At 38.2% G+C, this 13,846-nt stretch overlaps 1 protein-coding gene and 1 non-coding gene across 8 annotated transcripts in view; one reads left to right on the top strand and one right to left on the bottom strand.

Moving 5' to 3' along the window:
• Positions 1-13,846, top strand: part of RBMS3 (RNA binding motif single stranded interacting protein 3) — a 698,310-nt gene that overhangs the window by 148,846 nt on the left and 535,618 nt on the right. The gene's annotated exons all lie outside the window — the stretch shown is intronic.
• TRNAA-CGC (transfer RNA alanine (anticodon CGC)) lies at positions 8,193-8,268 on the bottom strand. Its single transcript has one exon. It is a non-coding gene; the product is annotated as a tRNA-Ala (tRNA).

The raw sequence follows: 13,846 nt of genomic DNA, 5'->3' as shown, positions 1-13,846 counted from the left end.
TGACTATGGTATGGCAGGAAAGATGAGTAAGCACTGAGAAACAGCAGGAAACAGAGGTCGATATGAGCTGGAGAGACATAATGGAGCTGGGCTGAAATCTTAGATAAGAAAATCATGTTTGATTTTCATGCTATTTTTGCTATTATTTCATTGATCCTAAGTCAAAACAGATTCACTCTCAGAAAAAAAATCTGATTTAATTGGACAAAACTATGTATTTGATGGATCAGAAAGACCTTATCCCATTTGGTGTTTTTTTTTTTTTTTTTTTTTTTTTTTAATAAATTTTTATTAATGGTAATGGGATGACATTAATAAATCAGGGTACATATATTCAAAGAAAACATGTCTAGGTTATTTTGTCATCAAGTTATGTTGCAAACCCCTCGCCCAAAGTCAGATTGTCCTCCGTCACCCTCTATCTAGTTCTCTGTGCCCCTCCCCCTCCCCCTAACTCTCTCCCTCCCTCCCTCCCATGTCCTCCCTCCCCCCCCACCCTTGGTAACCACCACACTCTTGTCCATGTCTCTTAGTCTCATTTTTATGTTCCACCAATGTATGGAATCATGTAGTTCTTGTTTTTTTCTGATTTGCTTATTACACTCCTTATAATGTTATCAAGATCCCACCATTTTGCTGTAAATGATCTGATGTCATCATTTCTTATGGCTGAGTAGTATTCCATAGTGTATATGTGCCATATCTTCTTTATCCAGTCTTCTATTGAAGGGCTTTTTGGTTGTTTCCATGTCTTGGCCACTGTGAACAGTGCTGCAATGAACATGGGGCTACATGTGTCTTCACGTATCAATGTTTCTGAGGTTTTGGGGTATATACCCAGTAGAGGGATTGCTGGGTCATAAGGTAGTTCTATTTGCAGTTTTTTGAGGAACCACCATACTTTCCTCCATAATGGTTGTACTACTTTACAGTCCCACCAACAGTGAATGAGGGTTCCTTTTTCTCCACAGCCTCTCCAACATTTGCTATTACCCGTCTTGTTGATAATAGCTAATCTAACAGGAGTGAGGTGGTATCTCATTGTAGTTTTGATTTGCATTTCTCTAATAACTAATGAAGCTGAGCATCTTTTCATATATCTGTTGGCCATTTGTATCTCTTCCTGGGAGAAGTGTCTGTTCATGTCCTCTTCCCATTTTTTTATTGGATTGTTTGTTTGTTTGTTGTTGAGTTTTATGAGTTCTTTGTAAATTTTGGATATTAGGCCCTTATCTGAGCTGTCGTTTGAAAATATCAGTTCCCATATAGTTGGCTGTCTGTTTATTTTGATATCAGTTTCTCTTGCTGAGCAAAAACTTTTAATTCTGATGTAGTCCCATTCATTTATCTTTGCCTTCACTTCTCTTGCCATTGGAGTCAAGTTCATAAAATGTTCTTTAAAACCCAGGTCCATGATTTTAGTACCTATGTCTTCTTCTATGTACTTTATTGTTTCAGGTCTTATATTTAGGTCTTTGATCCATTTTGAATTAATTTTAGTACACGGGGACAGGCTGTAGTCGAGTTTCATTCTTTTGCATGTGGCTTTCCAGTTTTCCCAACACCATTTGTTGAAGAGGCTTTCTTTCCTCCATTGTGTGTTGTTGGCCCCTTTATCAAAGATTATTTGACCATATATATGTGGTTTTATTTCTGGGCTTTCTATTCTGTTCCATTGGTCTGAGTGTCTATTTTTTTGCCAATACCATGCTGTTTTGATTATCGTGGCCCTATAATATAGTTTAAAGTCAGGTATTGTAATGCCCCCAGCTTCATTCTTTTTCCTTAGGATTGTTTTGGCTATTCGGGGTTTTTTATAGTTCCATATAAATCTGATGATTTTTTGTTCCAGTTCTTTAAAAAATCTCATAGGGATTTTGATGGGAATTGCATTAAATTTGTATATTGCTTTGGGTAATATGGCCATTTTGATTATATTTATTCTTCCTATCCAAGAGCAAGGAATATTTTTCCATCTCATTGTATCTTTTTCGATTTCCCTTAACAATGCTTTGTAATTTTCATTATATAGGTCCTTTACGTTCTTTGTTATGTTTATTCCTAGGTATTTTATTTTTTTTTGTTGCAATCGTGAAGGGGATTATTTTTTTGAGTTCGTTTTCTAATATTTCATTGTTGGCATATAGAAAGGCTATGGACTTTTGTATGTTAATTTTGTATCCTGCGACCTTACTGTATTGGTTTATTGTTTCTAATAATCTTTTTGTGGAGTCCTTCGGGTTTTCGATGTATAGGATCATATCATCAGCAAAAAGTGATAGCTTTACTTCTTCTTTTCCGATATGGATGCCTTTTATTTCTTTGTCTTGTCTGATTGCTCTGGCCAGAACTTCTAGCACCACGTTGAATAAGAGTGGAGAGAGTGGACAACCCTGTCTTGTTCCTGATTTAAGGTAGAAAGTCCTCAGTTTTATGCCCTTTAATAGGATGTTGGCTGATGGTTTATCATATATGGCCTTTATCATGTTGAGATATTTTCCTTCTATACCCATTTTGTTGAGAGTCTTAAACATAAAATTGTGTTGTATTTTATCAAAAGCCTTTTCTGCATCTATTGATAAGATCATGTGGTTTTTGTTCTTTGTTTTGTTGATATGGTGTATTACGTTAACCGTTTTGCATATGTTGAACCATCCTTGAGATTCTGGGATGAATCCCACTTGATCATGATGTATTATTTTTTTAATATGTTGTTGTATTCGGTTTGCTAGTATTTTGTTTAGTATTTTAGCATCTGTATTCATTAGAGATATTGGTCTGTAGTTTTCTTTCTTTGTGCCATCCTTGCCAGGTTTTGGTATGAGGGTTATGTTGGCCTCATAAAATGTGTTTGGAAGTATTGCTTCTTCTTCAATTTTTTGGAAGACTTTGAGTAGAATAGGAACCAAGTCTTCTTTGAATGTTTGATAGAATTCACTAGTATAACCGTCTGGGCCTGGACTTTTATTTTTGGGGAGATTTTTAATAGTTTTTTCTATTTCCTCCCTGCTGATTGGTCTGTTTAGGCTTTCTGCTTCTTCATGACTCAGTCTAGGAAGGTTGTATTGTTCTAGGAATTTATCCATTTCTTCTAGATTGTTGTATTTGGTGGCATATAATTTTTCATAGTATTCTACAATAATTCTTTGTATTTCTATGATGTCTGTGGTGATCTCTCCTCTTTCATTTTGGATTTTATTTATTTGAGTCCTGTGTCTTTTTTCCTTGGTGAGTCTTGCCAAGGGTTTGTCAATTTTGTTGATCTTTTCAAAGAACCAGCTCCTTGTTTTATTGATTTTTTCTATAGTTTTTCTGTTCTCTATTTCATTTATTTCTGCTCTGATTTTTATTATCTCCTTTCTTCGGCTGGTTTTGGGTTGTCTTTGTTCTTCTTTTTCTAGTTCCTTAAGGTGTGAAGTTAAGTGGTTTACTTCGGCTCTCTCTTGTTTGTTCATATAGGCCTGAAGTGATATGAACTTTCCTCTTATTACTGCTTTTGCTGCATCCCAGAGATTCTGATATGTTGTATTTTCATTTTCATTTGTCTGTATATATCTTTTGATTTCTGCACTTATTTCTTCTTTGACCCATTCATTTTTTAGAAATATGTTGTTTAGTTTCCACATTTTTGTGGGTTTTTCCCCCTCTTTTTTGCAGTTGAATTCTAGTTTCAAGGCTTTATGATCAGAAAATATGCTTGGTACAATTTCAATTTTTCTAAATTTGCTGATATTGTCTTTGTGGCCCAACATATGGTCAATTCTTGAGAATGTTCCATGTACACTAGAGAAAAATGTATACTCTGTCGCTTTGGGATGAAGTGTCCTGTAGATGTCTATCATATCCAGGTGTTCTAGTATTTCGTTTAAGGCCACTATATCTTTATTGATTCTCTGTTTGGATGACCGATCTAGAACCGTCAGCGGTGTATTGAGGTCTCCAAGTATGATTGTATTTTTGTTAGTTTTTGTTTTAAGGTCAATAAGTAGCTGTCTTATATATTTTGGTGCTCCTTGGTTTGGTGCATATATATTAAGGATTGTTATGTCTTCTTGATTCAACTTCCCCTTAATCATTATGAAATGACCATTTTTGTCTCTGAGTACTTTTTCTGTCTTGTAGTCAGCATTATTTGATATGAGTATTGCTACGCCTGCTTTTTTTTGGGTGTTGTTTGCTTGGAGTATTGTTTTCCAGCCTTTCACTTTGAATTTGTTTTTATCCTTGTTGCTTAGATGTGTTTCTTGTAGGCAGCATATAGTTGGATTTTCTTTTTTAATCCATTCTGCTACTCTGTGTCTTTTTATTGGTAAGTTTAATCCATTTACATTTAGTGTAATTATTGACACTTGTGGGTTCCCTACTGCCATTTTATAAATTGCTTTCTGTTAGTTTTGTATCTAGTTTGATTCTTCTCTTTTGTTTTTCTATCATTTGTTTTTGTTTGTTTGTGTTCCATACTTCTTTCCTCTGTTGCTACCTTTTTTAAGTCAAGTGTTTTTGTGGTGGTTTTTTTAAGGGTGGTTACCATTAAGTAATGAAAAGGGTACCTACCATATTCATTGTAGTACCCTATCTTATAAGTATTTCTGCACTTCATCATCCTTTGCTACTGTTAATCTCCATCCTCTCCCCCCTTTTTTTCCTTTGTTGTCACAGTTTAAGTTTGGTTTTATTGTGTTCTTGGTGGAGCTGTTACTTGTGGTGTTGTTTTCTTTTGTTCTTTGAATCTGGTTGGAAAACCCCCTTTAGTATTTCCTGGAGTGGGGGCTTTCTGTTGATAAATTCTCTCATCTTTTCTGTATTTGTGAATGTTTTTATATCTCCTTCATACTTGAAGGATAGCTTTGATGGGTATAGTATTCTTGGCTGAAAGTTCCTCTCTTTCAGGGTTTTAAATATTGGGGTCCACTCTCTTCTAGCTTGTAGAGTTTCTGCTGAGAAATCTGATGATAATCTAATAGGCCTTCCTTTATATGTTGTACTCTTCTTTTCCCTGGCTGCCTTGAGAATTTTTTCTTTGTCATTGGTTTGTGTCATCTTTATTATGATGTGCCTTGGAGTGGGTTTGTTGGGGTTAAGAAAACTTGGTGTTCTGTTTGCTTCTTGAATTTGAGGCTTTAGTTCCTTCCACAGGCTTGGGAAGTTCTCGTCTATTATTTGTTTGAGTATATTCTCCATTCCATTTTCTTTCTCTTCTCCCTCTGATATACCTATTATTCTTATGTTATTCTTTCTGATGGAGTCAGACAATTCCTGTAGGGCTTTCTCATTTTTTATTATTTTTGAGTCTCTTTCTTCTTCTCTCTGTTGTGCCTCAAGTTGTTTGTCTTCTATTTCACTAATCCTATCTTCAATCTGGGCTGTTCTGTTAGCTAAGCTTGTTACCTCGTTTTTCAGCTCGTGAATTGAGTTTTTCATTTCTGTTTGATTTGTTTTTATAGTTTCAATTTCCTTGGTAATATATTCTTTGTGTTCATTGAGTTGTTTTCTGATCTCCCTATATTGCCTTTCTGTGTTTTCTTGTATATCTCTGAGTATTTTTAAGATTTCTAGTTTAAATTCTCTGTCATTTAGCTCCAAGGCTTCCAATATGTTAAGTCTTTTCTCCATAGATTTTTCCACATCTATTTGTGTTACCTCTCTTTCTTTTGTATCCATAATATTCGATTTTCTCTTTCTTATCGGCATCTGAGGGTGGTCTTATTGATAGCACGCAGGCGCACTCCCTGGCGGCTTGAATGAGCGTCGCTGCGGTAGCTTCCTCCACACCCTCGTCTCTCAGATTCAAGTGATAACAGTCCTTTTGCTTTCAGTTTGTGTGGAACTCCGGATGCTCCGAGGATAAATTTTTCTGTTTCTAGTTGATAAATTTGTTGTGATTTAGGGGAGAGCTGTCGGACGCGCTTCTCACGGCGCCATTTCCACCATTTGGTGTTTTGATTGGCCTTCCATTACTCATGGTGACTCTTGTTCTATACAGTTTGAAACAAGACTCTTTATTTAAATCTCACATTAGCTACAAGTAACCTAAGTAGTAATATCAAAATTAGTCGATTGAGTAGGATTAGGGCTCATTATATCTGTTTTCAAGAAGAAGGAGAAAACTTTGAGGGTGTCTATTTAGTTGCAGTAAAATACTGCATCATCATATCTTGTGGTATTTTTCAAGGTACATCTATTGGCCTCTATTTTTTTTTCAAGCCATCTATACATTACTTTATCTTTTTTTCTCCACCTGGAATGCCTAGGCTACATCATTTCGATGTCTGATTTGAGGGTCGCTCCAAAATTTGTCTTACAAACACTTGCGAGACACTTTTGAGAGCAAAAGAGAGTGATAAAGCTGGGGAAATAATTGTTGACAATATTACTGGTTATAATTTTAAGGAACTCAGAGTATATTGAACTGTGAAACATAGAAGATTATAAAAACAATTAGGAAAAGAGTCAAAAATAGAGATTATGGGGAAAAAAAACTTAACTAAAAATTTAAGTAAGCAAATCTTTTAAAAAAATTTTTGTTTAGAAAATAAAATTGAATGGGGTGACATTGACCAATAAGAGTACCTAGGTTCTAGGTGAACATCTCTATAGCATTTGAACTGTTGATTGTATTGTGTGCCCATCACCCAGAGTCAAATCATTTTCCATCACCATGTATGTGTCGCTCTTTACTCCTCTCCACCACACCTCCCTCCCTCCCAACATCTTTTAAGATTCAGTAATGTGACTCAAATAAAACTTGACTCTTCACAAGTTCTCTTTCTTTCTGATTGCATTCTGAATTGAAATGTTGGCCATTGGCTAGCTCAGAGGTCTTCACTAATAGATGATGGTGATCTGTTCTTGTCACTCTTTTCCTGGTGAGTCTAACCCTTCATAAAGCAAAACACCTGAGTAGATCTCTAAAGTATTCCTGGGACAAACAAAAATATTCAGAAAGTATAATCACTTTCGGTATTTCTGGAGAATTCTAATAATTACTGTTATAGTTCTATAGCACATATGGTAATTATAACCTAGGGAATCAATCAGGGCTCTTTTTTTTTTTTTTGTATGAGCAACCAATAATTATTGGAATTATAAGCTGTTTAGATTATTTTCAAAGCATAGACCTGACTGCTTAATGCCACAAACAACTCATATTTTGTAGTGTATTTTACTTTTGTTGTCTTTAAAGAGATCAAGAGTTGGTCGAATGAGGACAGGTTAGGCAAAGACCATATGTATAGGCATTTGGAAAAATGGAACAATCTTTCTAAAAGGCTACTGGCATCATTCATAGCAGCCTCTCTTCTCCAGCTTGTAAATTTATTAATGAAATTGGTTTATAGGTTCTTAAAATGAAAAATAACTAATTTATTTGTGTTTTCAAGTACATGCATTTTAAAATGTAATTTAATATCTAAACCTCTGAATAGAATTCAATGACTTCAGATTACGTCTATTTGTAAATAGGACAGAGCAATGTGTAATTACGCAATCTGCTGAGCTTTTCAAAAACTAATATTTAGAGCAAAAAGGAATCTCATCCTAACAGAATTTTAATAAAACCCCGGTGGTGATTTGTAAATACTGTAGCTTGCAACTAATTAGCCATTCCATTCACAATGACTGTTTCATCACTGCTTAGTTATTGGTCTTTGGTTCTCGATAAAAATGGCCAACCACCATTCTGATAATGTGGTTTCTTCATCTCAAGAAATAGTGGCTACCGTGCTTACAAAACATAAATGATTAAGTCTGTCAGCTTCCCCTTAAAGATAAATTATTCCAACCAGGGCTAAGAGAGCAAATGTTTATTTATTTTAAGGATCTGTCTCATGATGATGTTGATGCAATTGATAGGAACAAAATATATTTATTGAGTATTTTTTTTTTTTTTTTTTTTTGAAGCTGGAAACAGGGAGAGACAGTCAGACAGACTCCCGCATGCGCCCGACCGGGATCCACCCGGCACGCCCACCAGGGGCGGTGCTCTGCCCCCCAGGGGGGGATGCTCTGCCCATCCTGGGCGTCGCCATATTGCGACCAGAGCCACTCTAGCGCCTGAGGCAGAGGCCACAGAGCCATGCCCAGCGCCCGGGCCATCTTTGCTCCAATGGAGCCTTGGCTACGGGAGGGGAAGAGAGAGACAGAGAGGAAAGCGCGGCGGAGGGGTGGAGAAGCAAACGGGCGCTTCTCCTATGTGCCCTGGCCGGGAATCGAACCCGGGTCCTCCGCACGCGAGGCCGACGCTCTACCGCTGAGCCAACCGGCCAGGGCCCTATTTATTGAGTATTGACTCTGTGTCAGACACTGTGCTAAATATTTTATGTCATTTATATAGGAAAGTCTCACAACAGTTCTATGAGGTGAGACCATCATAATCTCTCTTTTTTCTTATGCGTGGAGGTTTAAGAGCCTAGTTAGTGGCAAAGCAGCGTTCTCAGCAGGCAATCGGGAGCTCTCAAGCACCATATTACTACTGTTGACAGCAGCTATTACCTAGACCAGTTGGCCGGGGTTGTGCAAATGATTGCCTTTTGTGTGGAATTTTGTCCTTTATTGTTCATTTCCATATCTGAGCTGTGGGTAGGAAGAGAGAAGTGGGTCAGGTTTGTTGTTTTGTTTTTTTTTTTCCCACCACCAAACTCTATTATAAAAAGTATAATTGAAACAATTGTTTTCTATAGTCATATTCTACATAATGGAGAGGCAATTGCCTGGCATAAAATTGCGAAGCGATAATGTATGTGGTTGATGAAACTCTGGCTAAAATTGCATGGCGTGCCTTAGATATTAATTTAGCTGTATTTGTTATTGCTTGCATGGACAATATTCGTATTCCCCGTCATTTGAGGCTATTATAGACACTTCAGTGATTGCCCCCGTTTTTTGTTTGTTTGTTTTTTTACCATGTCCACTCTCTCATGTCCTGTTGATACTAGAGGAGAGGGCTGCAGGAGCAAGGTTGTGCGGAAATTACACTGTCTGGGAGAGGAATCCAATAGCCCGCAGCAGTGGCATTATCCACCAAGCAATAGATTACATGTGTACGTGTAGGCTGAATAATGTATGATTTAAGACAGGAATGTGGTTTATATTCATTTTTGGATATTGAAAGAGTTGGCATGTCAATCCCATGAGAGACTTTATCCAGGGCTTTACCCTTGAATGGATAAAAGAGTACAAATTCTGTTGCACTGAAGATGAATAAAAACAAATTGGGGAGCCCATCAGCAAAACAGACTGCTGCGTGATAGAGTCCAAGGCTACTCCAAAACCACCAGACCAACTGCTTCAGGATCCTGCCAGCAACCAGATGCCAGCAATAAAATTGACTGCAGTTTGGCATCGAGGCCCTGTGATTCCCAGCCAAGGGGAATTGCATGCAAAAAATATTTAGAATTCTCTTTGTAAAAGAGCTATGTTTTCAGTCAGAGGGAGGAGAATGTTTCAAGCCTCTTCTGCTCGCAAATGACATGTGGCGTATGGATATTTGAGTTGCAGAGGGTGGAGGCGTGGGATTTTCAATGAAGTCATTTTCAGGCCATTGGGTTAGTTTCATTCAATGGGGTCGCTGTACTGGCCCTTCAAAGAGAGTGTCTGGATGTGTGTTAAGCTGTGATTCTCAATCAGAGGCAATTTCGCCGCCTTAGGGGGCATTTGGCAATATATGGAGACTTTTTAAAAAAATTTATTTATTAATTTTAAAGAGAGAGAGAGAGAGAGAGAGAGAGAAAGAAAGAGAGAAAGGGGGGAGGAGCAGGAAGCATCAACTCCCATATGTGCCTTGACCAGGCAGGCCCAGGGTTTTGAACCGGCAACCTCAGCATTTCCAGGTCAACGCTTTATCCACTGCGCTACCACAGGTCAGGCCTGGAGACATTTTTATTTGCTACATCATGAAGAGATAGTAGTACAACTAGCATCTCGTGGTAGAAGACAAGGGTGCTCTCAAAGCTTCTACAGCACACAGGACAGCAACCCGCGGCAAAGAATTGTTCTGTCCAGAATGTCAGTTGTGCCAAGGTTGAGAACCCTGGTTTAAAATTACCTGGCTAGTGTATAAATATTACAGTGCCGCCTTTAAACAATGATTCATCTAATGTAGTTTGGCATTGTATAAGACATGATTTTTAATGATTGACTTTGCCTATTGATGTCTGAAATACATTTATTGGCTGCGCTAAATGCTTTCTGTTGAACAAAAGCACGGTTCACATCCTTCTCCAGTTTACCTCCAAAATAAATAGGGGGTAAAAGACAATGAACCTCCCTCCAAAAGTACACACACAAACACACATTTTACAAGAATGTAGGAGGACCCGGTTGATTCACTTTTCAAACTTGAAAAATGAGGCATATTAACAAAGCACACTAAATGAATCAGCTGTTTAGGATGATCTACAAGCCAGTTCATTTTCCTGTTATTAAATAACAAACCATGAATCTTGATAAATGAACCCCACTAGTTTGACATTATGTGAAAAACTCCTAACATGCTTGCTTCTGATGGTTACTTCCCTTTCGAAATTAAATTTCAAGATTGACTTTATTTAAATTCTGATCGAGGGAGGGAGCTTGTTAACCTTCGTTTTGACTGTACGTTGTTTCTCATCATTCTGTTCTTCCCCCTTCCGCTGGGCTCGCCAGAGCTCCTGCAGGAGAGGCATTTTCTGTGCCTCAGTTTTCTCGTTGGTAAACTGAGATTAGGATCATTTGCCTCATGAGGCGGTTATGAAGACAACATAAAAAACTGCTTAGCAAACACACATTAAATGCTACCTATGAGGACCTTTTGCTTAAAAACAACATCTTCCAAAATGATGCTAAGTCGTTTTACTAAATTTCCTGAAGAGGACACAGGTATCGATCCACTGATTTAGCCGTCCAAACATGTGCCTAAAACGGCTTTAGCCCCTATCCGGTAATCCACAACAGACGGTCCCAGCTGCGCAGCCACGAATACAGTGGAAACATCTAAGAAAAGTCCGTATACTTGTCAAGATACACAGCGTCCAGAGGAGTGCTCTATCTCCCTCCTTCAATCCGAGCACCACCCACACCCCTCTTTTGAAAATCTGCCGTTTCTTACTGGGTTTAACCAACTGACACTGCAGATTCCTAACAACCCTTGCCCTGTTACGGCTCAGTGTTACAGTGTTCAGTAACCCCAGACTGAAGTCCTCACCACTCCTAAATAGGATTTATAAAGTGTGACTTTGAGCAATATAGCAAAGCCAATTTCATCTGAAATAAAATATCTTTTTACTAACATTTTAAAATTTCTTCCTCATTGCCTCAGGATGATTTAAAAGCTAATCAATGATAGAATTCCAAGTTCATTTAAAGACAAAAGACTTGAGAAAGAAATCAGTCACGTTTAACCACTTTTAATCAGGAAAGTGGCTGCTGTGACCCATTGACCCCTGAAGATTATTGATGCTTTTTTTTTTTTTTTTTTTTTTTTTTTTTTAAGATGCTGTAGTTTAGTCATTTGTCTTTGACAGCCGGGACATACATCTCTTTTGCTTTTCACAAATTAATTCATTTCAGCCTGTGCATTTGTATCAGACATTCCCGGAACCTTTGGCCACTGTTTTCTTGATTCAAGGACGTGTCTTGTGAAAATGGGTTGAGAGGAAGGTATTTATAATTCTCAAAACCAAAGAATGGTGTACAATGCAAACCGCTCCCTGAATCATTCAGTGTATCATTTTTAGATAAATGAAATATTAAGAATTAGCACCAGTGTTAGCACTGGGTCTTAAAAATCTATAGATTAACTGGTTCAGTAACACTGAGAAAGGCTACCTCTTTCCACAGAATTTCTAGAACTCACAAAAAGAATATGACATAGAATTCCTCCTTTGTGCAGTTGTTTCAACGGGCTTTCAAAACACACCCTTTCTCCACACCAGTCTGGTGCTTCCAAGTGTCATTATAAATTACATACCTTATTTCCATGCATACAGTTCCTTCTACTCATTCCAGCTGTGATTTGCTTTTGACTGTTTTGTTTAAATTTTTTTTTTCCCAGTGAATACATTGGACCCTTTGCAGGGCACACTTATTGTTTTAGGCGCTATGCAATTTACTAAATGGCGTTCCAGCTATGTTCAGTGCTCGCAAAGGCCCCTGAGGGAAAACCAAAGAATTAAGTAAACACTTATTGATCATCCTGTACTTGGTGCTTTCTTATTTGATCAGTCAAGGGCTCAGTCTGAACTGGTCCATCTGATCAGTGGGATGTTGAGCTAGGGACATTTTCCTGGCTCTCTGGTGGTTTCATCGGCCAGGCAGGAGGAACGACTGCTTTAAACAAAGCCTCATTTTTAAGAGAAGCCTGAGTACAGCATGGAATTCAAAGAATTTCGAGGGAGGAGAGGCAAAAGTGGTAAAAAAAAAAAAAAAAGCAAGCCTTGGGAAATTGAAGAGAAGAAAGCATGGGAGTAAAAGATAAATTCCATCTGTTTTCTGGCGAGACACAGAAACCAGGATGCTACTTCAGCCGGGATGTGCTGAGCACCTACTAAGCGCACAACTTGCAAAGAGGTAGAGCTAAGTGTTAGGGGATGCCCCAGGAGTGAAACGCAACTCGTAAGTGAAGAAGGATGAGTTTTTCATGTGGGCCAGGAATCGTGATGCATGCAGGTATTAAATTTAAAAAGGCAGTGAAGACATGCCATTTTATTCAAATACTGGGAACAGAAAATATTCTCCTCTTTAGTTCATTTTGATATTCTACATTAAAAATATTGGTAACAAATTAGTACTAAATTGGCCCTGGCTAGATAGCTCAGTTGGTCAGAATGTCATCCCGATATGCCAAGTTTGTGGGTTCAATTCCTGGTCAGGGCACAGACACAAGAATCAACCAATGAATGCATAAATAAGCGGAACATCAAATCAGTCTCTCTCTCTCTCTCTCTCTCTTTCTCTTTCTCTTTCCCTTTCTCCCCTTTCCTCTCTCTATAAAATCAATCAGTATATATTTTTGAAATGAATACTAAAGAAATGCTTGAGAAAATGTTTATTTGAAAGAAGGGAGTTTGAGTTGCAGGGTTTCGCTCCTGTTATCTCTGGCCTGGCACCTCCCCATTTCATAAACAAACTGCCTCGTCTACCTTTGACCACTTTGTGTTTGCGTTTGACCATTCTGTCTTACTCTTCCCACCTCCATACCCCCAGTTAGTGAGGGGAAAGTCAGAGGGAAGGGAGGCCAGTACGGAAGCTGGAAGTCCTTTGTATAGCATGTGGTTCAGACCCTCTAGGGAAAACGTGGGAATTCAGAGGGAAGGATGATTCTGGAAACCTCTCAGAGACTTTGACAGCTGACAGTATTTGGAGATGTAGGGTTAGGGAAGAGATGGAGCTAACACTACGTTTCTAGCGGGAAGGCTGGAAGAATGGGCTAATTGTGAGACGTGGCTGGTGTAGAAGTTTGGGAGCTGAGAGCAGATCTATTGAGTTGCGTTTTGATACACTGCGCCTAAGAGGCTTGTCTTATAGTCAGTTGGAAATAGGACTGAGGTACATCTGAAATCCTGGAAATACATGTCAAATGGACTGTTATAGCAGGAAACAAGGCTGGGTACTGCTAGAATGTGGCCTCTTGTATGGGATAAAGCTGCATTTATTCAGTTTTATTGTACATCATGTAGCCTAAGTATTTATTAAGCCCCTACTTGCTGTTTGATAATTACATACCTCCTACCCATGATAAAACAGCTAATGCATCTTCAGGTTAATACCCAGCCCAAAATGTCCCCAGTGGAATCTGATAAATGTGTTGATTGTACCCTTAGGTAGCTTTCTTGGTTATGATTGAGAATATCTGGGATAGTTATATAGATCA

Source organism: Saccopteryx bilineata, chromosome 10, assembly GCF_036850765.1.
Source record: "Saccopteryx bilineata isolate mSacBil1 chromosome 10, mSacBil1_pri_phased_curated, whole genome shotgun sequence".
Lineage (NCBI taxonomy): Eukaryota > Metazoa > Chordata > Mammalia > Chiroptera > Emballonuridae > Saccopteryx > Saccopteryx bilineata.
The sequence above is the reverse complement of the archived record's forward strand: the minus strand, read 5'-3'. Positions and strand labels throughout refer to the sequence as shown.